We start from the raw sequence: 17,328 nt of genomic DNA, 5'->3' as shown, positions 1-17,328 counted from the left end.
TTCCAGAACACGTTCTTTGAAAAATGTTCTTTCAACAGAAAGACTCTATGTAAATAGTAACACTGAATTACCTGAAATAGAACTCAAGAAAGCAAACCCATTTAAAATAGATGTAAGAATAAATAAAATATCTAAGAATAAATCAAGCCATAGAAATGAAATATCTCTGTGATGAAAATCATAAAACATTAATGCAAGAAAATGGAAAGTCATCACCTTTTAAGGAGTGAACGAATCAATAAAATGTTCACACTACCCAAAATATTCTGCAGATTTGAGATCATTCCTGTGGCACTATTGGTGACTTCCTTTAACTGGAGACAAAAAAAAGTCCTAAAATGTCGAAGAAAGTATCTTGATTTGCCAAAAAAATTTGGAGTAAGCTGAATAATATTACAAAATATTATTGTAATTTCTTAATATGTTATACAGCTGTCATAATAAAGTAGCATTATATTGACATAAAAACAGGTATCAGCCAGTGAAACTCAACAGACAGTCAGGAAATGAGTATCTATTGTCCATAAAGATACTAAAAACATATATTTGAAGAAAACTATGATTTTAATAAATGGTGCTAGATTGCTATATGCAAAATACATCTATTACTCACTATGGAGAAAAACCAACAGAAGATGGATTAAATATTTGGTCATAAGAATAGTAACAATGTAAAGAGTAGAAGGAATCAAGAGAATGTTTCGAGATAATCAATGGGCATGGACTATTTGGATGAGAAAACAAGCAAACAAATAAAAACAAAACACCAAAATTAAACATGGAAAAGGAGACTATACACACAATAAACTTTGCAAACCAAATTAAATAATCACAAGAATAAAAGGTCAACCTAAAGGATAAAAGACAATGTGCCCAATCTCTGTATGACAGAACATACAAGAATCTTCTAAAGGTCAATAGCCAAACAAACAAACAAAATTCTCACTCGAACATCGCTTACATGCACTCCAGAATAAGATTCTGTCAAAAGGCACATTAGAAAGTGTCCATGTCATAGAGAAATGCAAATAAAATATGGATGATATATCATCTCATAATAGTAAGAAAGTTATTTTAAATGCTGTGTTAGGAGAGAGAAACAATGGAAACAAGAGTTGGCTAGAATATGGAGGAAAGGAATTTGCTCATGGCTATGTAAAACAAGTTAATATAGTTGATCTGAAAATTTAGGCTTCCTTCACATTTTAAAAGTGGGATTTCTATATGTCCTGTTAAATTTCTTCTTAGTGTATGTAAATGAAATGACGTAGGGAAAGGAGAACTATCTCCGTGTTTAAGAGCACCGAGCGTTCCAGAGTACTCGAGCCCAATTCTCAGCACCCAACTTCACACCACATAAATGTAACTACAGTCTCTGAGAATCTGAAGTTCTCATCTGAACTCTAGGGGTACCAGACACACATAGGGTACACATATATGTCATCAGACAAAACACTCATACACATAAAATAATAAAAAGAGCAAATTTTTGAAAACATATGAAATCAGCATTGCAAGAGTAGTTCAAATCCCAGTGTTTACTGAAATACTAGTCACAATAGAAACGTAAAAATAACAGAAATTGGCCTAGGAATGAATAAAGAGAAAACCAGTACACATACCTAACTGAACATTGGTCTATACAAAGTGAAATCCTGTCTCTTAAGGTGATATGGATACAACTGGAGGTCTTCAGAGTAGATGAAATATTGACTTAGAAAACAAAAGCTACATGATATTAATCTTATGAGGAATCTAGAGGAGTGTAACCCTTCCAGAGAATGATGGCGAATAGAGATGGAGACAAGAAATGGGTTGGGGCGGGAGGGGGGGAGCTGGGCAATGGGTATTGTTTCAAATAGGTGGAAATGAGAACAGTATCCTATCAAACAGTAGCATGGCTAAAGATATAATTATTTGCTGTATAAATTTTAAAAAGGTGGAAAGGATTGTAAATGTTTTCCCCGTAAGTACTAATAAGCATTTGAGGAGATAGCTATATTTAGCCTGATTAGGCAGTGGATATATGAATTGACACATTGCATTATCCTATTACGTGCATATCAACACAAAAAAAAATTAAAAACATCTATAACACCATTTTTATATTTTGAAATTATAATGTAAGTGAATTATTTCCCCCCTTCCCTTTCCTCCCTTTAACACCTTCCATATATTCCTTTGTCTCTTTCAAATTCATGGCCTCTTTTTAACTATTATTATATGTGCACATATTATATATATTGCTAAAACTATAAATATAATCATCTCAGTCAATATAACATTAGTCCTGCAATTAAAAAAAAATGTTAAAGATAAATGTAAAATAATGCATGAGAAGCCCTCTCAGAGTTGTTTTCCAGGGACGTTCAAAAGACTTAGAAACATACAGCCGTGTTGATACTGCCCTCTGTTGCCTCAGAGGGCTAAAGGAGGTCCCGATTGCTGAAGACACCCTACACTTTAGAAACAGGGCCCAGAAACCCCTGAGTCAGAACTGTCCTGACTGCTTCCTCCCTGGGGTACCTTTTTGTATCATGCATGGCATCAGAATTCTAAGGGTGCTGTAGAAATATGTACAGCTTGGTGGTAACCAGCAACTCACTAAACAACTTAACATTTGCTCAACAAGAGGAAAGTAATGCTTGGACCAGAAGCCAAGCTAACTACTCAATGCTAGTGAAGTATTGGCTATTGGAGATTCTATACGACTTTACTAAACCAGCATAATATTTAACAACAATCTAGACATTTGTTCTTGTACTCAGAGATAGGTGTTGTCTTCAAAGTGAGGCCACTACAGAAAGCTACTCCCAATCAAAATGCAGTTGCAGAGCCTAATCCCAATGGACAGGTTCATATACACAACAGTCTAGTACCTAAGGCTCAGGGAACATTGCTGAAAAGGGGATGGCAAAATTGTAAGAGCCAGAGGATCGAGGTGTTTGTTTGGATACTGTCTTCTACTGCTCTGAAAAATTACACTCATAAAATCTCACCAATGTGACTGCCCAAACATGGCCTGAACAATGACAACATGAAAACATATTCCAAAGTGGACATGAAAAAGCCCGTTAGCCTCAACTCCACAGACAACTGAAAAATACTGAGAGCAGGAGAAACAGCCTTCCCCAGGAAAGAGCACACCAGTTTAACCGATTTCAAATGGCCATCCCTTAAAAACAAACATATAGGTAGTATTATACAGGCCAAGTAGGTTATATTTAGGAATATACATACATACATATATATATATATATATATATATATATATATGCATATAATAGCAAGTAATGTAAAACTGGCTATGAATTTGAAAAAGGACAAGACAGTTATATAGGAACGGTTAGAGGGAAGAAACCAAGGGGGTGAATGTTTTAATTATACTACAATCTCAAAACTAAAAAATAAATAAGGAAAGTTATGATACATATTTAATAATAACATAATTAATTTTCTAATTTACTCTGGAAATTAATTCCTTTAGAATGCATGTTTTAAAGAGGGTTAAAGGTGGGCAATATTCCACAGTGGCAAATGTATCTAATTTGGTTATTTATTGTTGTGTGTTAAGAAAGGTATTAAGAGTGGCAGGTGAAAGGGGTTCAGCTTTGTAATATAAATGTATTAAATTAATCTGTAGCCCAACATTTTTCCCTCCTTTGTTCAATATTATTAAAATAAGCACAATAACAAATTGAATACCTAAAGGGAAAAAACACCAGGAGGCGCTTGTAAACACGTCATCTTAAACATTCCTGGGCAAACCTCCTGTTGTTTCTCTTTTTTCTTTATCTTTTTCTGCCTCTAATGACAAAAGAAACCTAGAGTCTGCCACAAATATTTGATTCATTTACAACAATATAAAATGATAGATGATAGCACTGGAAATTGAAGTTGATTCTAAAGGAATACAAATCAAAATAATATTCTGGATGGGCACTTTAAAATATATCACCTAACACTGAGGCAGTAAGGAAATTCTCGATCTGCCTTATAAAAAGTCTGTCCACCTGCTCTTCTCACCCTCTATGCTGTCTCCTCAAAATTCATCCCTGATGACATTTCTTCAGGGATTTTATTGAAACTGGCGTGTTCCATCTCACAAACTTGTGAATTTCCATAGGCTTCTTTATGTACCTTAGTTATGACTAAATCACTCCCCTACCTTTTCTTTTATTTTTTTGGTTTTTGTTTTTTAGTTTTTCGAGACAGGGTTTCTCTGTAGCTTTGGTGCCCATCCTGGAACTACCTCTTGTAGACCAGGCTGGCCTCGAACTCCCAGAGATCAGCCAGCCTCTGCCTCCCGAGTGCTGGGATTAAAGTCGTGTGCCACCACCGCCCGGCTACCTTCTCCTTTCTTAAATCCCCCATCCCGACATAAACATTTAGCTCGGTATATTCTCTCTTCTCTTCCATGTCACCTATATTCTACTGTATGCTTTGATTAAATGTTTCTCTTGAATAGAAAGACTGTATGTTCCCATATATCCTATTCACATATCTTTCAATTGCTAGTGGTATAAACTTTAGCCAGAGAAACTTTGTTTTTGCAGTGGATTGATGCAGAGACTCAGACCTGGTCAAAGAACCTGGCATAAATAACCGCTGCATGCTCATTTGTGAATGGGTCACCTGTATCAAACTCCCATCTTCTCTGAGAACTTCCTGAGAGAGGCGGAAGAAAGTAAAGTCTGGAGAAAAACTGTGAAATACTGGATGATGGACATGACATGCTCACTGTAAACACTCACAGAAGCTGTGGTTACAAGCACAAGATCCACACTGATTTTTTTTTTTTTTTTACAAAACATAAGGAAGATTTATTTTGGCTCACAGTTTACGAAGCAATGCAGTCCATCAAGACAAGGAAGACATGGCAGCAGAGATAAAAGACAACTGATCACACTGCATGTGCAGTAGGTAGCATATATCACCTGAAGGCTCATCGACACTGAGCCACTTATTCCAGCACGGTCTCATGCCTTAAAGGTGCTACAACTTTCTCAGAGAGCACCGGCAGGTGGAGACCAAATGTAGATCTACGAAGGATGTTTTATATTCCAACCACAACACATGACAAGATAGCAATACATAATAAATGCTAATTGAATAGATGGCTAAGGTAACGCAGTCAGAGACTCAGACCCTTGTTCTAGCCATTTTACTCCAGTGTCATTCTAAGCATCCCAGGCTAGGTTGTAATTTGCCTTGCAGCCCAAGATGGCTTATATTAATGATCTTTCTTCATCAAACTCTAAAGTGATAGCCGCCCCTCTCTCTGCAACAGTGTTTTGTTTTATTACAGACTCAGAAACAATGGGGCTGAAACCACTGAAATTTTAACTCTAAGATCGTTTATCAGGTATTAGCGAGAGTAACATAACAGAAATTTTACTAACATAGAATTTTATTTGTTTTCATTCTACTCTTAATCTCTTATTATGTTTTGATAAAGCTTATCACTAACATTTAATTTCAAGTTGGGAAATTCATTTTGAAAACTAATTAATAGCTTACCACTTAAGATTAAAAACATTCATTTCTGAATTTGTTGCTTGAATTTTAAGGTTGTTTCTTTTGAATGATATGACAAAGGAGACATTTAAAATAATGACATTAACTTTATACTCTTTATATCATGTTTAACTACAAAAAGAATTTTCTGAAATTAATTACAACTATTGCTTAATGAGTATTAATTTTAATCTACCTCTGATCATAAGAAACAAAGACAAATTGATAAATTTGACAAAAAGCTAAACCTTTCAACCTGTTAACTCTTTAGTTAATTGTCTCTAATTCTATATGAAAGTAACAACCAATGTTACGGGAGTCTTTTCAAACCAAGGTAAAGATATTCTGGACAGTAACTCCTAGTCATATGAAAATGTAAGGCAAAGGAAGTGCATGGGCAACGACAAATAACGGAATTATTAGAATTTGTTTTGCATTTCACTTACTATTTTTCATAAGATGAAATGTACAAATTAAAATAATTATATCTGTTTAAAATAATTTATAGTATATAAATGTGCTTATATCAATGCCATAAATCAGGAAGAAAAATAAATGAGTAAAATTTTCATACATAATTAAGGATAAACTCATATATGGCAAAATTCTGAAAATATAGGGAGTTGTACAAAGTAGCAATGTATTTAACCCTTTAGAACCATACACTTAACAATCAAGAAAATGACATCTGCTAGATGATCTAAACCTTAACATAAAGGTAGAATACACTGGGCCTGATAGAAAAGATAATGGGGAATAGCTTTGAAATTATTGGCACAAAGGAAGACATTTTGAACAGAACACCATTCATAGAGAAACTAAGATCAGCAATTAATAAATGAATTGAAAAGTTTCTGTATGGGAAAGGACACTGCTATTTGGACTAATTGGCAGTCTATAGAATGGGAAATAGTTTCTATGAATTTCACAACTGGTAGAAGACTTATATCCAATATTATATATATATTAAAAAGGGGTACAGATCTGAACAAAGAATTCTCAATGGAGGAATCTCAAATGACCAAAAACCACTTCTTAGCCATGGGTGAAATGCAAATCAAAACTACTTTGAGATTCTGTCTTATACCTATCAGAATAGCTAAGGTCAATAATCCCAGTGAGAGCTCACACTGGTGTTGATGTGGAATAAGGAGAACACTTGTACATTACTGGTGTGAATTTGTACAGCAACTGTGGAAATTCGTGTGGCAGTTTTTAAAAGATATGGCAATTAATCTACATTAAGATCTAGCTAGACCTTTCTTGGACTTATAGCTAAAGGATGCTTCATCCTTCCACAAGGATATTTACTCATCCGTGTTCATTGATACTTTATTGACAATAGGTAGAAACTGGAAACAACTTAGATATCCCTCCCTTAACTGAAAAATTAATAAAGAAAATGTAGTATGCTTATTCAATGGAACATTAATCAGATGTTAAGAAAATTAATATCATAAAATTTGTGGGAAAATGGATAGAACTTGGAAAAATATTATTTAGTGTTATGTAACCCTGATCCAAAAGATAAATATGATATGTACTCAATTATATGTATAAATATGTCATGTACTCAAAGATATTACCTGTGGGGGACAGGAAATTGAGGATTGTGTAGGAAGTGGGAGGTGAGGTGGGTTTGAAAAAGAGAATTCAGGGAGAAACATCTAGAATTGAGGAAACATTGAGGGGTGGTATAAAAACCTAGTGCAGTGGAAACATCCTAAAATTTATGAGGCAATCCTAGCGCACTCTCCAAATAGTAGGTGAGACTGAATTTCAACTGGCCATCTCTTGTCACCAAATGAAACATTGAAAACTGGTACTGGGGAGGCGGCCGGAACACCGGGCGGCGGAAGGCGCCCCGACTGGGACTGGCTGGGACCAAAGCAGCAGCAGAGGACACAGGCTGCTGGCGGCGGGAACCGTCCCAGCAGCAGAAGCAGGCTGCAGGGACCGCGCGCAACACTGAGAACAGATCGCCCCACTACAATTAAACCAAAGAGAACCTGGAAACAACCTAGATGCCCTTCAATGGAAGAATGGATGAAGAAAGTATAGAATATATACATATTAGAGTACTACTCAGCAATAAAAAACAAGGACTTCTTGAATTTTGCATGCAAATGGATGGAAATAGAAAACACTATCCTGAGTGAGGTAAGCCAGACCCAAAAAGAGCAACATGAGATGTACTCACTCATATTTGGTTTCTAGCCATAAGCCAAGGACATTGAGCCTATAATTAGTGATCCTAGAGAAGCTAAATAAGGAGAACCCAAAGAAAAACTTATAGGCATCCTCCTGAATATTAACCTTCAGCAAGCGATGAAAGGAGACAGAGACAGAGAGACCCACATAGGAGCACAGGACTGAAATCTCAAGGTCCAAATCAGGAGCAGAAGGAGAGAGAGCACGAGCAAGGAACTCAGGACCGTGAGGGGTGCACCCACACACTGAGACAATGGGGATGTTCTACGGGGAACTCACCAAGGCCAGCTGGCCTGGGTCTGAAAAAGCATGGGATAAAACCGGACTCTCTGAACATAGTGGACAATGAGGACTACTGACAACTCAAGAACAATGGCAATGGGTTTCTGATCCTACTGCACGCACTGGCTTTGTGGGAGCCTAGGCAGTTTGGATGCCCAACTTACTAGACCTGGATGGAGGTGGGGGTTCCTTGGACTTCCCACAGGACAGGGAACCCTGATTGCTTTTCGGGCTGAGGGGGGGGGGGGACTTAATTGGGGGAGGGGGAGGGAAATGGGAGGTGGTGGCGGGGAAGAGAAAGAAATCTTTAATAAATAAATAAATAAAAAAGAAAACTGGTACTGAGTTACATCTAATTGAGCTTTTGGCTAAAGAGATCCCATGGAAATTCCCAAACAATCAGACTGTTGCCAACACCATATGTTGCTCTCTACAAACTGACAGTAAGGCTCGTAGCTGAAGGCAACACCCCTAGAACTCATTGAATGTGAAGAAGGTGAGCTGGTATCTATCTAGAACCTTCACTCTACAGTCTAGTGTTTTTGGTATGGGAAGATATTCTGAAGGTTATCAAAGAAAAACAAACACCAAGCTGGACACTAACTCTTTGATCTAAAATGGTATGCCACCAAGAAAAGCCAATGCAATAGTATCATATAGCAATGTCTGATTTGACTTGAGGCCTTCTCCACAAGATGGAGCCCGTACCTGACACTGCTTTAATGATTAAGAACCAGATACTAGCTAGCTCATAGACCTAGGATAAAGTCAAGTAAAACTGATGAAAAAATTAGTGATAAAAGGATTCCTAATGATGTTTTGCTATACTCATAGATCAATGCCTTATTCACCCATCATATGAGAAGCTTCCTCTTGCAGTGGATGGGAACAAATACAGAGACCCATAGAAAGATATTACAAAGAGAAAAAGAAGACCTTGGAACACACATCTCTAAATGGGATGTCTCCGTCAAATCCCTCTCCTCAGAGCTCAGGGAGCTCCATGTATTTTTTTTTTTTTATCATTTTAAATATAAATTGTTAACTCTTTTAAGGGCAAGGCTGAAAAAGATTTAGAACTTCTCTGTCTCTTGTTCTGGTCCAAGATGTAAATAAATCTATTTCTGTATGCTATTTTCATTCTCCAAGCTTTTTGGTGTATCAACAAGCAGCATGACCTAAGACGCCAATAGCATCTTCCCACACACAAAATCCTGAGATCATAGTAGATAATTTCTAGAATGCTAAAAATCTTTTGGAATTTATATTTTCAACAAAATAATTAGCTGGTGATTTTTAACTTCCTGTTTTTTTAAATTCTATTTTAAAATAACAATTCCAGCTGCTCTTTCTCAGTCTTGATCAATTTTGTCTCTCATTATTTTCATCATCTGCCCTCGCTGTCCGTGGTTCTGAAGAAGCTATGGACTACCCAAGCTTTTTTTTTTTTTTTTTTGCTTTTTCGAGACAGGGTTTCTCTGTGGCTTTGGAGCCTGTCCTGGAACTGGCTCTATAGACCAGGCTAGCCTTGAACTCACAGAGATCCGCCTGCCTCTACCTCCCGAGTGCTGGGATTAAAGGTGTGCGCCACCATCGCCCGGCTACCCAAGCTTTTTTTTATTACATAGATGATTCTATCCTTTATTGTCTCCAAAAGCAGATTTAAGAGCTCTTTTACATTTACATTTCCTTTCAGTTCTACATAGTTCATGTTCTCCAGTCTCTTAGCTTTAATTCATGAGTCATTCAATGAATATAGAAAAATAGCAAACAACTTTCTCATGTACTTTTTTTCCTGGTTCTTTATTATCTCATTTTCCTACAAAGGATTGTCCTCTGAGGCATTCATCTCTCTCCCATGTCGTTATCTAGGACTAGACTAGTTTCACTGATATTCTTGATGTTGTTTTTGAGCTTTTTTGCATATATGAAATTCTGTAAATTCCTAGAAAATGTCTTACTTTCTAGCAGATGGTGGATAAAATTAAATTTCAACTCTTTCCATCGCTGATAACTTGAACTTTATTTAATTAATTAATTTATTTATTTGTTGATTGGTTGGTCGGTCTTTTGAGACTGTGAAACAGTCTTGGCTGCCCTGGAGCTCACTCTGTAAAACAGGCTTGTCTTGAACTAATAGAGATCCGCCTGCCTCTGCCTCCCAAGTTGTGGGATTAAAGACATGTACCACCATTGTCCAGTTACTTTGAACTTAACAGGAGTCTATACTTGGCAACCAAAGGTTACATTGGCATGAACAACTCCAGTCCCTAATACTAATGAAGACATGAGAGGTCCAATCCAGATGCTCAAATGCCTGAACCAGTATGTTTGTGGAATCTCTACTTTCCTGGCTGTCCAGTCCTCTCACTTCAACCTAACAGAGTATTATACATACATGCCCAAGCAATTCTTGTTCCCTTTCCAGTGCCTGCTTTGTCTTTGCTTCTCCTTTCCTGGACACAGCACACTCAGCTAAATCATTCCTTTACTTAAGGCCTAAGATACAATCTATTTAACTGTGAATTTCAGGTTAACATTGTAGAGTATTCTCAAAAGCTAAAAATATATTAATGTCATTGTTTCAAGTGTTGCCATAAATTTTGTTTTCCATTATTTTACTAACATATTTTTATATAATACACTCTGGTTGTAGTTTCCCCTCCTGCACCTCCTTCCAGCCTCCCCTCCAATCCAAATCCACACCCTTTCTTTCTCTCTTTGATTAGAAAACAAATAGGCATCTAAAAAATATAAATAAGATAAGGAAAATAAAACAAAACCAAACAAAACTAGGATAGGACAAAACAAACAAACAAGAAGAAAGAGCCAAAGAATAAACTCAAAAAACACATGTAGATGCAGAGACACACATTTTTGCACACACAGAAATTCCATAAATCACAAAGCCAGAAGCCATAATATATATGCAAAGGACCAGTAAGATTTGGAAAAATGTACTGACAAAACATTATGAGACAAGAAACCTCCAAAACTATGAGTGAGCTTATTTTGGTTGGCTATCTACTGCTACCCATGGAACCTGCCTTCAAGTGCAGTTTGTATAGACTGTGACTTCCTTGGAGACAACTAATTATTCCTTTGTGAAAAGTTCTCAGTTGAAGATAGCTTCTAGGTTAGGGATGGGAGCTTGTGTCCACTTTCACTTTCCCGGCCCTCTCTGGGACCCCATCTAGTGCAGGCTCTGTGCATGTGGCTACAATTTCTGTGAGATCATATGTATGCCAGTTCTGCTGTATTTAGAAGCCATTGTCTTCTTGTTTCCCTCTCTTCCCTCTGGCTCTTACAATTTTTCTTCCTTTTCTTCTAAAGGGTCCCCTGAGACCTGGGGTTGGGGGAGGAATTTGATGGAGACCTCCTATTTAGAGTGCTATGTGTTTCCAAGTGCGCTCTCTCTCTCTCTCTCCCTCCCTCTCTCTCTCTCTCTCTCTCTCTCTCTCTCTCTCTCTCTCTCTCTCTCTTTCTCTCTCTCTCTCTCCCCCTCTCTCTCTCTCTAATGTCTGGCTGTGAAGTCTGTATTTATTACATTCTCCTTTAGGAGGAAGTGTCTCTGGTGATGACTGAGTGTTAATAAATTTTCATCTTTATCTTAAGCCTCTTGCAGCCTGTACATGTGTGTATGCATTAGTGTATATATGTGTGTGAAGTGTGTGTATAGCAGAACATCCACAAACATAATTCCAGCCTACGTAGAGTCATTTCATACATATAAAGCAAATATAAAGCAATGTTAATCAGGTTAAACTTAAAAAACAAAACAAAACAAACAAATGTGTTTTGCCAACACCTTACACAATAACAGAAGATATTCAATCAACATCATTTAGAGGAAAAAACAAAATCTTAATAATACCTGCCCATAACCATAAACTATCTATGAACACATGTATAGTAATACTTTAACATAGTGATAAAATAGTTATTAATAAAATAGTACATGTAAACACTTAGAGCAATCTCAGAAGAACCAAGAAAGTCACAAAATTCATCTAGCAAAGAAAATTCTCACTGCTGCTTCCTTCAGTCTGTGTTTCTCTGTGCACACAAAAGTGCTGCAGTTTACTTTGGTTGTTTTTGAAATGAACAAGTAACATTTATTTTTCAGGCCCCTTCAGTGTAGAGGGGAAACAGTTTATTTTCATTTCAGAGCAGGCCAAGGGCCCCTTTTATGTTTTAAAAGGATACCAAGTCTGTAGCATTTGGAAACTGACAAGGCTTGGTCTTCTTAACACAGCCTAACTTTTCGTTAAATGATAAAAACATATAAAAAAAGAAAAGAAAAAGAAATCAAGACTCCTTGAGAAATCCAACAACGCATTTTACATTTTGGAAGTCACCTATAGGAATTAAGAAGTCATTCCTATCGACTCCAAAGGCCTCTCGCTGCCTGTCAGTTGGTTGAAGCTGCTCTTTCCAGGAAAGCTGTCCTTGTCACTTTCCTTGCACTGGCTTCATTTTAACAATTTGGAATTCAATTCTTTCTCCGTAGATCAAAAGGTGGAATTCCTGCTGTGTGTTATGGAACAACAGGAGCAGACATGAGAAGCTCACGGCAGGACTCAACATCAGACTTACTGGGGTTCCTCTGTCAGTGCTGACCACTTTGCTCCCTGGTCTACAGACTGATGTCTTTCTGCCATTTGCTGACAACATTGTAAAGAATGTTGATTTTGAGAGAAAGCGTTAGACACATTCCTAAAACAAGGCACTGCAGTTATTTTCTATTTGTGGCATAACAATGATGAGAATTAAAAGTGAATGTTCGTAACTCCTGCTTTCGAATCTTCTCACATCTCTTGCAAATGCTCTTCAGTAATCTCACAAAAACACTCATGTCTGCAAAGGATAAAAAATATACTGACCCTGAACTACAGAAAGTCTGAGAAGCTCAGAGCAATAAGATATCCAGTGAGCCAGCTAACCTCTCGGGACTGCAGCTTCCTTATCTCTGAAAACTGAAAGAATGAATCCCACCCTATTTTCTTATCAGCCTGTGAATACTAGATGCATTTACATATTTATAAGCCATTTATAAGTTATAGGACTGCATATAAACACACAAGCAGCATATTCTAAGTAATAATGAGTGTGGCATCTCAGTTCAAAGGTTTAGTAGATCTTAACTAATCCAAAATGTTGGCTTCATAAATCAATGTAAGAGCAGAAACTGCCACGAAAAAGAAGTGGATCGGAAAGCTCCCAGGAAATACGGGCACTTGAAGGCAATTCGCTGACATGTTGACAGTGCAGTTTCTCCATCTACCAATGCAAGGGTCATTATATCTACCACGTTTCAGGGTCTAGTGACAGGTAAACAAAACAATGCAGTAAAGTATCTTGGGTGTATTACTTGGCTTTGTGGAAAATGTTCAGTGTGAGCTAACCTGCTGTCTTTAAATTCATCTAACACGCAGCAGAAGCTACTCGACTGTTGGCATGCCATTTCTTGGTTAACACTTAAGAAATCTAACCAGGCAAATATAATCCCTGCTATAAAATGAAGAAACTAAATATCAATAAATGCAACATTTTCCCATAATTACATCACTACTTTAAGACCTTGTCAATTTATAAGAGCTTTTTACTTTTCCCTACACAAAACTTACTCTCCCCCACACACACCCAAGGACGACAGAACTTTATCAAGGAACAAGAAGCAAAATGCTATGTAAGTCTATTCATATGCAGAATTTATAAAGACTGAACCAATAGAATTAGAATATAGAACAGATTCGTGAGGGTTCAGGGCATTGGGAAGAAGGAATTTTAGAGGAGAAACTGATTAAATGGAGCAGAATTTCAGTGAGATTAATGTCTTCCAAATCACAACAATAAATATCACAGACAAAATCGTAGAAGCATTGCCACTTCTAAAATCAATATACCACAGGACTTTTTGCATTAGAAACAAGCAACCAACAAACCTAAGCAAACAAAAAGAGGACCAACAGAAGTCAGGACGTGGAGAAGAGGAAGCATACAGTTGTATTTATCCACTTACCAATTTGAACCGGGCTCCTCATGCTGGTGGTGGCCACCTGTGCTCTTTGCCTTAGAGACTTCTTCAAATAATTCTCTTACTATGCTGCAGGAAAAAAATGGAAGAAAAAGGAAAATGAAATGATGCCTCAATATTTGGAGTTACCATACCTTTTACCGGTTTCATAAATTTTAAAAACAATAGTAGAGATTAACCTAGTTTGTGGGTTTGGTATTTTCTATGTTGAAGGGATATTTTGAAACCATATTTATTCATGAAATGGATTTGCAATTATCTCTGTCACCAAGGTATATATTAATTTTTTATGACTTTGAATAATAAGATAAGGACACCAGAAATACAAGACCAACCTGAGCTACCATGTTTACACATCTTTTTCTTTATTGTTTTTGTCCAGCAATACATTTTTCTCCACTCCCCTCTCTTCTTCCCCTTTTCCTTTCTACCCTCTCCCGTGACCTCCACACTCCCACTTTACTCAGGAGATCTAGGATTTTTCTGCTTCCTATGTATGTGTGTCTCTCTTAGGGTCTTCTTTGTTGTCTAGGTTCTCTGGGGCTGGTTTTTCTTTGCTTTATGTCTAAAAGTCACTTACAAGTGAGTACATATTTGTAGGAGGAGACAGCATATTTATTGCTTCTGCCCAGAACTGAAATTATCACACAGAAACTATATTATTAAATTACTGCTTGGCCCATTAGTTCTAACTTCTTATTGGCTAACTCCTACATCTTAATTTATCCCATTTCCATTAATCTGTGTATCGCCATGTGGCAGTGGCTTACTGGGTAAAGTTTCCAACTTCTGTCTCTGGCTTTGGATCCATGACTTCTCTCTGACTCTGCCCTTCTTTTGCCCAGCATTCTGTTTAGTTTTCCCCACCTAGCTCTGTTCCCCTATATCTCTGCTATAGGGTCAAAGCAGTTCCTTTATTAACCAATGATATTCACAGCATACAGAGGGGAATCTCACATCATATATTATATTTGTCTTTCTGGGTCTGGGTTACCTCACTCAATATGGTTTTCTCTAGAGCCATCCATTTGTCTGCAAATTTCAAGATATCACTATTTTTTTTACCACTGTGTGGTACTCCATTGTGTAAATGTACCACATTTTCTTTATCCAGTCTTCAGTTTAGGGGCTTCTAGGTTGTTTCCAGGTTCTGACTATTATCAATAAAGCTGTTATGTACATAGTTGAGCACATGTTCTTGTGGTATGATTGAGTATCCTTTGGGTATATGCCCAAAAGTGGTATTGCTGGGTTTTGAGGTAGGTTGTTTCCTAATATTCTGAAAAATTGCCACACTGATTTCCAAAACAGCTGTACAAGTTTCCACTCCTACCAGCACTGGAGAAGTGTTCCCCTTATCCCACATCCTCTCCAGCATAAGCTGTTATCAGTGTTTTGGTCTTGGCCATTCTGACAAGTGTAAGATGGAATCTCAGAGTTGTTTTGATTTGCATTTCTCTGATGACTAAGGATGTTTAGCATTTCTTTATGTGCCTTTCCATCATTTGACATTCATTTGTTGAGAGTTCTGTTTAAGTCTGTACCCAATTTTAAAATTGGATTATTTGTTCTTTTGATGTCAAGTTTTTTGAGTTATTTGTATATTTTGAAGATCAGTATTCTCTCTGATATGGGGTTGGTGAAGATCTTTTCCCATACTGTCATATGTTTTATGGAGACAGGGTCATACTACTTAGCCTTAGCTCTCCTGGAAGATATGTCGACCATGTTAGCTTCAAACTCAGAAACATCCAGACTCTGCCTTCATACTGCTGAGATTAAAAACATGAAAAGGTTTCATGATGTGTTGTGTTTGCCATCATCATTCTCTCCCTGTGTATACTGCTGCACTATTCCCAGAGTACATGATAACTACTGAACCATGCTATTCACATGTGCTTATAAAATAAGATCTGGGGAAAATTTTTAGAGTTACTTCAATTATCACATTTGAATTACTATTGTCTACTTTAATAGGTTATGCAATGTTATAATTTCATGTGAGATTAATTAGTACCTATAAGCATTTTTGTCATTATTATACGTATTCAAAATCTAATCAAGAAATTTTAACACAGGAAAAGATACAGTCTAATCAATAAGCTAGTATGATTCATCTTGTTTTGAATACTCCAGAGACTCAGCCTATCATTTCATATATTTTCCTGCAAATTCAAATGTTATCTGAAGCCATTTCTTTGAAAGGAAACATACGGGTGACCTATACCACAACACCTTAGCTTTGGTTATATTTGGGAATCTACTGTTCTGAAAAATGCTTTCTTCCCAAGAGCACATGCAAAAAAAAATTTCGAGAATTCATGATTCAAGTATAGGAATAAAAAAAATGAGAAAATTTTAGACTAGACTGAATGGAAAAATATAAACTGTATATATCCATGTGTATATGTGTCACAAATATGAAGGGAGACCCTTTCCTATGAGGAAGAATCTAAGAGTTTTCATGCCCTGAAATATTATCTTATATGAGTAATTTTCCTGCTTCCAATTCTTTAGTGTTCATCTTTTTTTTTTAACCTAGTCTCTTTCTCAAATGTTTCTTTGCTTCTTATCCTCTTTCCTAAACTCAATCTTATTTATTTCTTTTAGTACCCAAATTCTTCTTTCAGGCTTTGATGACCTTCAGTAATGCATCATTTGATAGACAGCTGCTAGACTTCCCTGCAAGAAGGGCATTGCTGAGTCTATTTCTGTACTCACCGAATCTCCGACCTCTAGACACAGTTACAGTTTCCTCAGCAATTCACCTGTTTAACCTTCATCAACAGCAACACTGTCTCTTTTTCATACACGAGCCCCTCCATCAGTTCTATCAGATTAGATCTTTAAATCAGAGTTAGATTAGTAATAGTGTTAGCCTATTGCTAAAATTGTTACAGGCTCTGAAATAACAGAAGTAGGGAACTGAGTTCTGGTTTCTAACAAAGCCTAAGCTTGATGTATTCAACTGTCTTTGGTCCACCTTTTTGTTGTCATTTGTTAGGGATTTTATGAGAATTAAGATGGCTCTATCATATAGGTCGTATCATCATTTGTCTGGGTCTCCACAACCAAGGAGAATCTTGCTGTTGCTCCTATCCCCACAGCAAAGGACTGTCTGGAGATAAAGTGCTTTTTTGTGTGCTGCAGGCACTTTGAAAATAGCTTGTATCAAACTAAATGAGTTCCAGTATAAATAAAGAGCCTAAGACATTGCAGATGGCACTCAGGAAGATATTGGTGTGACAGCTAGAAAGATGCAGTGTGACCCTCTGCAATTG

General features: G+C 36.9%; 1 protein-coding gene across 9 annotated transcripts in view; it reads right to left on the bottom strand.

Annotated features, from left to right (window-relative positions):
* The window catches only part of Lingo2 (leucine rich repeat and Ig domain containing 2), a 1,060,547-nt gene that overhangs the window by 449,624 nt on the left and 593,595 nt on the right, over window positions 1-17,328 (bottom strand). For all 9 annotated transcript variants that reach the window (XR_012910565.1, XM_075971228.1, XM_075971227.1 and 6 more), the window contains one exon: window positions 14,033-14,116. The gene's annotated coding sequence lies outside the window, so the exon portion shown is untranslated. The remainder of the gene's footprint in view (window positions 1-14,032; window positions 14,117-17,328) is intronic.

The sequence above is a fragment of the Microtus pennsylvanicus genome, chromosome 5 (assembly GCF_037038515.1).
Source record: "Microtus pennsylvanicus isolate mMicPen1 chromosome 5, mMicPen1.hap1, whole genome shotgun sequence".
NCBI lineage: Eukaryota > Metazoa > Chordata > Mammalia > Rodentia > Cricetidae > Microtus > Microtus pennsylvanicus.
Note: the sequence above shows the minus strand (reverse complement) of the source record. Positions and strands in the feature narration are given on the sequence as shown.